Below are 9390 nucleotides of genomic sequence, written 5' to 3'. Positions count from 1 at the left end.
TTTCCAATAAAATTAGTTCTCGTTTCACCTGAATGCTAGTCTGTCTAGTTATTTGGGTGAGCTCCTGCTAGAATCACTTTCTACGCTACATAGCGACAGGTTCCAGGCATCAGGGGGACCTATTGGTCGAGCTACCCAGTTGGGGTAGCCGGGATCCATCACAGTTGGTAAATCGGCCCCATTGGGTGAACCAATGACAAGAGGCATATATGTGCAGCAACCAATCAGTAGCTAGCTCCCAGTAATGCATTGCTGCTCTGAGCCTACCTAGGTATTCCTTTTTAACATAGGATACCAAGAAAACAATACAAATTAGATAATAGAAATAAATTGGAAAGTTGTTTAAAATTACATGCGCTATCTAAATCATGAAAGACAAATTTTGGGTTTCATCTCCCTTTAACCTGCAATCCCACACAAAGGGCTAGATTACAAGTAGAGCGTAAAATTATTGCGCTACGGCAAATGGGCAAATTTGCCCGTTTGCAGTAGCGCGATAATTAACCAGCCATTACAAGTGGCTGGTTATTGCTACCCCATATTTTTTTTAATAATTCTGCAAATTAGGAAATACTTGTTACATTATCTAGTAACAAAACTGGACTCTGAGACTTTGTATTGAGTGTAAGACTGTGTCCTTTGTACACTAAAAGATGTTTCCTTTTATAATTCCTCACAGGCTCTCTGATCTATTCCTATGGGACTCATCCTCAATTATTTCTGTTCTAAATTATGTCTTTCAAATTCGCTTTTAGTTGGGAACCTGGAGAATTAACCCATTGCAATTCCAAAAAACGTGTATGGTATTGCCTTCAATACATCTTCTGTAAATGTTACTTTTGTTTTCCAAATATTTTGATGTTCGCCATAATGCATAGTTGCCAACTGTCCTGTTTTCCCAGGACAGTATTGTTTTTTGGCTTCCTGTCCCTACCTTTTCAGCTTGTCCCTTGTTCAATTCAGTCTGTAGTTTATGAATATTGTGTGCAGTGCAGTACTCCCACCACAGAGGTCGCTGTGGGCTTCTTTACCTAGTGCAGGAGTGTGCTACATGTTGTTCAATGGTGCCACAGAGCTCTCTGAGATTAGAGAGAGAGCCTGTGAAGCGCTATTTGAAAGGGGGGGGGGGGAGCCACTCAGAAGAGGATGGCTTTGCACTGGGGAAGCCATCTAGGTGATAACTTAGGCTTTTAAAAAATACTTCTAGGTGACAAGTTAGGCTTTTAAAAAATCAAAATCAAACAAAAGCTATTGTCATGTTACATCATTTTGCACATAATTGCATATGTAACATTATTCCCAAAGTTTACTGTCCCATTAAGGAACTTTTCAATTTTTAACTCAGCATAGCCAAGCAGTAAATGCTTATACATAAGTTAGTCTGGTTATACTTATAAGCAAAACTTAAACAAAGAGAAAAGAATAATTTCCAATCCCTTAAATTTAGCATTGCTGAGACAAGTCACCATCATGGTTATGTTTGATCTTCTGTAATAAGATGACTACTTAGGGGTCAGATGTGCATGATTGAAAATTTCTCATTGGGAGAATCCTTGTGTCTTGTTTCTGTTCTCTGTCTTGCCATGGTGTATGACTTTTTTTATATAATAATTTTTACATTTTTATTGAGGTTTAAACATCACATATATAAAAAAGAAAACCCTCTTACATTTCCAAGTGTACAATAATCAGAAGCACACCAATAGAACGTGCCCAGCAGAAAGGTATTTGTACATTTAAAAAAACTCAGTTTTGAATAACATGATAGATTTCCCTTTATATGTTAAATCATAATGAAAAATAATTTCCCCTTAGTAAGATATATCAGCCGCTCTTGGACTACTAATAACTGAGCAAAATTAAGGGTTTATGAATAGAAGGACCACTTGTGGGTCCATTATCTAAAATAAACAAACATAATGATAATAATAATAATGGAGCCCTCATTATTGATATTTCAGAGGAACCATATAAACTAAGAGTAGACTATAATGTCTATGTACAGTAGGTCACAAAAGGAGGGTATATAGTTATCTATAAACATCTAGATCTAACATACAATCAGTTGTTAGTGTAGTTACATATACACTATGGTACTGTACATCAAGTTATACAGACAATTATAGAGGGGGTGGGACAGTGTAGTATAAGGTATGTTCTGACAGATGTGCATTTGCCCACTGATACTAATGTGAGTGGTCTTTAATATAAGACTAAGGAGCGCCACCTGGCCGCAGACAACACACCAACATAATAGAGTGAATTAAGATGACCAATCAACCTCAGATAAAGCCCAACATTCAATGTATGGTGAACAAAGACCTGGAATATACAGGGAGTGCAGAATTATTAGGCAAATGAGTATTTTGACCACATCATCCTCTTTATGCATGTTGTCTTACTCCAAGCTGTATAGGCTCGAAAGCCTACTACCAATTAAGCATATTAGGTGATGTGCATCTCTGTAATGAGAAGGGGTGTGGTCTAATGACATCAACACCCTATATCAGGTGTGCATAATTATTAGGCAACTTTCTTTCCTTTGGCAAAATGGGTCAAAAGAAGGACTTGACAGGCTCAGAAAAGACAAAAATAGTGAGATATCTTGCAGAGGGATGCAGCACTCTTAAAATTGCAAAGCTTCTGAAGCGTGATCATCGAACAATCAAGCGTTTCATTCAAAATAGTCAACAGGGTCGCAAGAAGCGTGTGGAAAAACCAAGGCACAAAATAACTGCCCATGAACTGAGAAAAGTCAAGCGTGCAGCTGCCAAGATGCCACTTGCCACCAGTTTGGCCATATTTCAGAGCTGCAACATCACTGGAGTGCCCAAAAGCACAAGGTGTGCAATACTCAGAGACATGGCCAAGGTAAGAAAGGCTGAAAGACGACCACCACTGAACAAGACACACAAGCTGAAACGTCAAGACTGGGCCAAGAAATATCTCAAGACTGATTTTTCTAAGGTTTTATGGACTGATGAAATGAGAGTGAGTCTTGATGGGCCAGATGGATGGGCCCGTGGCTGGATTGGTAAAGGGCAGAGAGCTCCAGTCCGACTCAGACGCCAGCAAGGTGGAGGTGGAGTACTGGTTTGGGCTGGTATCATCAAAGATGAGCTTGTGGGGCCTTTTCGGGTTGAGGATGGAGTCAAGCTCAACTCCCAGTCCTACTGCCAGTTTCTGGAAGACACCTTCTTCAAGCAGTGGTACAGGAAGAAGTCTGCATCCTTCAAGAAAAACATGATTTTCATGCAGGACAATGCTCCATCACACGCGTCCAAGTACTCCACAGCGTGGCTGGCAAGAAAGGGTATAAAAGAAGAAAATCTAATGACATGGCCTCCTTGTTCACCTGATCTGAACCCCATTGAGAACCTGTGGTCCATCATCAAATGTGAGATTTACAAGGAGGGAAAACAGTACACCTCTCTGAACAGTGTCTGGGAGGCTGTGGTTGCTGCTGCACGCAATGTTGATGGTGAACAGATCAAAACACTGACAGAATCCATGGATGGCAGGCTTTTGAGTGTCCTTGCAAAGAAAGGTGGCTATATTGGTCACTGATTTGTTTTTGTTTTGTTTTTGAATGTCAGAAATTTATATTTGTGAATGTTGAGATGTTATATTGGTTTCACTGGTAAAAATAAATAATTGAAATGGGTATATATTTGTTTTTTGTTAAGTTGCCTAATAATTATGCACAGTAATAGTCACCTGCACACACAGATATCCCCCTAAAATAGCTATAACTAAAAACAAACTAAAAACTACTTCCAAAACTATTCAGCTTTGATATTAATGAGTTTTTTGGGTTCATTGAGAACATGGTTGTTGTTCAATAATAAAATTAATCCTCAAAAATACAACTTGCCTAATAATTCTGCACTCCCTGTAAAAGGGCACTATATAACGTACGTACATATTTAGTAGGGCTGCACGATTAATCGCATGATGCGATTAACCGCAGTGAATTCAAATTGCGGGAGTATGCAATTTATAACCCCGACCACTATGATGTCACCTATGACGTACAGGAAGGCTCCGCTGCCAGGTAACTCTGCAAACCTCCCTTACTTATTTCAAACAGCGGGTTGTCTGTCGGATTTTAACTCCTGACATTCCAATCAAAACCTCCGGATCTACTAGTGTGACTGTGTCTTGTAGCCTTAGACTGCCATTTCTGGTCAGCGATATCAGGTGATCTACTACAAGCTGCTGCCAGGGAGCTCCGTAAAGCAAACAGGTAGGAACCTCAGGATCGCCTGGTTAAGGCTGTGTCTTGTCACCTCAGGCTTTGCCATAGTGTCAGGATTCTTCACTAACTGTGTTTACCTTTAATTCTCAGCCTTCAACTGTTTAGCCCTGCCCACAGAGTCTTTAAATTCACCTGTTCTCCTAATGGCCAGTGCTTAGTATTTTGTTGTTTGCACTGAACAGCTACTGCTCATACTGAGCTTGTCCTTTTCCTTACCAGGATTACTTCAACTTCTACATTTGCTATTGTGGATTACAAACCAACTTTGCGTTATCTCCATAACGCTCCTAAAAATCAGCCTGCACTTTCTGTGTCTACATTCAATCTGAGCTCACCTGTGCCTTAGTATTACGGCACTTGCCGTGTTCACAACCAACCTGCCGCAACTGAGTTCTCTCATTCTCAAGCTTCTTGCAGTCTCCTCTCTAACTCTCTTACTTACCTCCGGAGACTAATCACCGCCTGTCTCTCAACCGGTTTCCTTGTAGCAGCATTTGCAAAGAAAACAAACCAGGACTCAGTAGCGGTCTGCGCTGTCAATCATCCAGCGTGTCAGTGAGTAACTCCTCCCCAGACTCCTGCGCTCCAGCTGCCTGTGTGCTGCGTGAAGCAGCTGAAGATAGCAGGTAAAGAATTTTCACTCTATCTCCTTGCTACTGTGAATTTGCACGGGATTCTTATATATTAAACAGAGAGTGGGGTTTTACTCCAATAAGATCTACACTCGCTCAAGGTTGTTAGAGACTTTCTGTTACTTATATAAATACCATTTATATCTAAGCAGTTGATGAACTTTTAAAACCACCCTGGCAATTTAACTAAAGTTTCTTTATAAGTTCTACCATTCATATAACCTTGTGATACATAATCACTGGGTGCTGACTAATACTAATTCGCTCCTCTATCTCTACTGATATCACTGACTTCCCATAGTGATACCATTCAGAGGGGTGAAACATTTCAAACATTTACTTCTACTTCTGCAGTTGTGTTCCATAAATCTACTAATTCAGATCAGCATTACACATAGCACTCAGTCAACGCGCGTTTCGCCCCACAGTGCTTTGCAAACTAGCCAGAAACATTTGTTTCCAGTCTACTGGCCTAAGCCTTGTTGTGTAAAGAATCCCTTTTACTAAACAGAGGTCACCCGTCTACCTCGCAGACACAGTACCGCTAACTGGCAACATCAGCCTGAGGTGACAAGACACAGCGTTAACCAGGCGATCCTGAGGTTCCTACCTGTTTGCAAGAAGTTGAAATCCAACTGATATCCCGCTGTTTGACAAAAGCAAACAATGCTTTACAGAGCTCCCTGGCAGCAGCTTGTAGGAGATCACCTGATATCGCTGACCAGAAAGGAATGTCAGGAGTTAAAATCCGACAGACAACCCGCTGTTTGAAATAAGTAAGCGAGGTTTGCGGAACTCCCTGGCAGCATCCTGCATATAATTGATTTCAGCTTGAGGGACATCAGGCATACGGCTTATATAATATATATACGGCTGGATAATTTCAAGTCAAACTACCAGGAGTATTTATTTCCATCACTTTTTTTTGAGTGGAACATTCCTCATTATTGAATGAGGCTCTTTGGTCTTAAACGTATGTTTAACAGTTATTTTAAATATTATTTTTCCCCCACATCGCCCAGCCATAATATTTAGGCATAAGTTTAAGTCTCTACAAACTTCCCTGCTGTATTGATGTATATCTTTATAGGGTTAAAGTGCTATAGGATGTACTAGGGGATTGAACGTTATAGTGGTGCTATTCAGTAATTTATGGTGGTAGTATATTACTCTCAAAAGTCTGGGATAAACTATGAAAGTTATGGGACCAGGGTTAGAGCAATATCTATAGTGTGTCAGTTGTGAGTAATCACTATAATATTTGGTTATGAGTGGGCTTACTCAAATTGAAATGGCAAATCAGTTGTAGGAGAACAGTAAACATCAATTTTGTAATAACACACTTAATTGTCAATAGAAATAGCAGACATTCTGAATTATCCAGATGGGTATGAAATCTACTATACACAAACTCTGGTCGTCATGGACGGCTTTTGCAAGATTGTAAGCAGAGGTCTGAAAGGGCATTGTGATCCTCCACTGGCTTTTTGCCAGACTCTGATGCAGCCCCAAACTGGGCAGCGTCTCTCTCACTCTGACATCCGACACTGCATCTACAGTCATAGCGCGGGTCTCATTCACTCCACTAGCCAGAGCATTCAATAATGCAGCATGCCTCCTTTCTCCACTCGGGCTACTCGCCACCATGTCCGATCCGACAGTGGCATCAAACAGCAGGGCATTGTGAACATGAACAGATGGGTATGTTGCCTTACTTTCAGATATTTCAAAAGCCTCCAAAGACTTAGGCAGATTAGGACTCATCTCTCCTTGTAGCTCCCTCTGGTTTTCTAATGCAGGGTCTAGTATCTCAGGTTTGCCAGCGCTACACCACGCTGCCTTAAGGTAGTCCTCTACATGAAGAAAACATTTGTGTAGAAGATGATCCAAATCTGTCAGCAAAGCTTGTTCTATAGGCTTCATTATAAAGTTAGTAATATAGAGGTTGTAGCCCAAACTGGCTATTTTACCCAGATAAATCGGGGTGGGGGGTTAGGCAAAGGCCACGGACACACTTGCACTGCTGCTGTAGGTCTTGCCGTTCCGGTACTTAAAGATGGAAAGATAGCCACCAATTTGGATCATAGCAAGCAGAGACTTTAGCTCTGTCTGGAAGTGTATAAATGTCCATATGCAAATAACATGTATTAACATTTTTTTAGTTTTCCTGTATTTTCATCGTAAAATTCTTATTTCTGGAAAACCCTTTGGTATCCTCTTTAAGCATGGCGTGTAACATTGTTCTACATGTGTAGGACAATCATGGAGGGCTGCATGCACAATTTATATTCATAGGGACCCAAGCATATGCATAGGGCTTCAGAATTCTCTTTTGTGTTTAGGTGTGTCATCAACCTAGCGCTGGTAATAGAATTACAAAATTAAGACATGTAGGACCTCTGTACATAGGAGCGCTCACTTACGTCTGTAGTCGTATCCTCCTAGATGCGGCACAATGGATAATGGGTGGGAAAGACTTCCCTGGAGTACAGGTGTAAATGCTGCTAATTGGCGTGTCTGCTCCACACGTCAGAAAAGTAAATAGCATACATACAAGAAAATAGCGCACTGTACATCCACCTACTTGTAGGTAAAATCCATCTGTTTATTTCAATTCCATAAAAACATATAACGGTCAGCACACAGTAAAAACAATCAGGTTGGCAGACAGGGTCACACACAGACGCATTTTGTGCGAATGCGCACTTTGTCACTGCAGTGACCACTGCTGACCTGATTGCTTTTACTGTGTGCTGACTGTTATATGTTTGGAATTGAAATAAACAGATGGATTTTACCTACAAGCCCGTGGATGTGCAGTGCACTATGTTCTTGTATGTGTGCTAATAGAAATACAAAGATGGCGTACTGACCGATTTAGTTGAAGTGCACATGTGATTGCTCTTAAAGTTTACTGTGCATGCGATTTCTCCGGAGAGAGGCCATAATAAATATTCAAATTACATAATGCATACTGCTGTGCAATTGGAAGAAGAGATATTATGCTTTTTTTTTTTAAGTTCAGCCTTCTTTTCTGGGTGGTCATTGGAGTGGTTTCTTGGAGCATTAAAAATAAGAAATATAACATTAGAAGCTTTGTTTTTACATCAAAGTAAGTGAATTTATACGTTTATATATTGATGTTTCTAATACTTTATTTTTTATTAAACTGTCTTCAGCAACCTCACCTTGTTAGCAGAGTTTGGCTGTTCCTCATCTAGTTTGATTTACTCTACACAGCTGTTTCTGTTTCAGTTAACAATTTCAACCTACATATTAAATTGATGATCATTAGCACCTGTTTTGTATAAATGTTTAATCATGCACTTGACTATATGTACACCTAGAAGAATTTGTTTTAAAGCCAAAGGGTGGTCACACCAAGAGGCCTATTTATCATATATCTGTCAGACCTGATCCGACAGTGCGGATCAGGTCCGACAGACATCGCTGAATGCGGAGAGCAATACGCTCTCCGTATTCAGCATTGCACCAGCAGCTCACAAGAGCTGCTGGTGCAACGCCGCCCCCTGCAGACTTGCGGCGGGTGTCAATCAACCCGATCGTACTCGATAGGGTTGAATTCCGGCAATTCCTGTCCGCCTCCTCAGAGCAGGCGGACAGGGTTATGGAGCAGCAATCTTTAGACCACTGCTTCATAACTGGTGTTTCTGGCGAGCTTGATAGATAGGCCCCCAAATATTAATTTGATTTAGATTTTTCTTCTGTTCACTCACTTTGCATTTTACTATCTGATAAAAATAAACTATTAACATTTCTATTTTTAAAAGCTTTTTTACTTTACAGAATGTTTTCCACACCGGTCTAAAACTTTTGCACAGTAGTGTATATATACACACATATACATATATATCAGTTTACACAGCATCAGATCAAGATAAAACAGGCCAGTGGAACTCTGCCATATCAACTCAACAAAGTCTTGCTAATAATACCTGTGAAACTGAAGATATCAAGCACACACAGGCTTTGAAGTTGAGTTCAACACCCCTCTTTCTGTCACATTGTTTTAATAATATGCAAGTCATATAGTAAACATGTACATTAATACATAATGGGCTAGATTAGAAATGGTGCGCTAATGTTAGCACGGGTTGCGATAAGCGATATTGCAACTGCGCTAACTCGCGTGCATATTACAAGTTGAAAGTAAAGATTGTGGTCGTGTGCAAACAAAGACCTAGCTTAAAGTATAAGGGATAAAATTAGCACAGGTTGAGATAAGCAATATCGTAACTGCACTAACTAGCGAGCATATTACAAGTTGAAAGTAAAGATTGTGGTTGTGTGCAAACAAAGACCTAGCTTAAAGTATAAGAGATAAAGTTAGCACAGGTTGAGATAAGCAATATCGTAACTGCACTAACTAGCGAGCATATTACAAGTTGAAAGTAAAGATTGTGGTTGTGTGCAAACAAAGACCTAGCTTAAAGTATAAGAGATAAAGTTAGCACAGGTTGAGATAAGCAATATCGTAAC

The sequence above is a fragment of the Bombina bombina genome, chromosome 12 (assembly GCF_027579735.1).
Source record: "Bombina bombina isolate aBomBom1 chromosome 12, aBomBom1.pri, whole genome shotgun sequence".
In the NCBI taxonomy this organism is placed as follows: domain Eukaryota; kingdom Metazoa; phylum Chordata; class Amphibia; order Anura; family Bombinatoridae; genus Bombina; species Bombina bombina.
The sequence above is the reverse complement of the archived record's forward strand: the minus strand, read 5'-3'. Positions refer to the sequence as shown.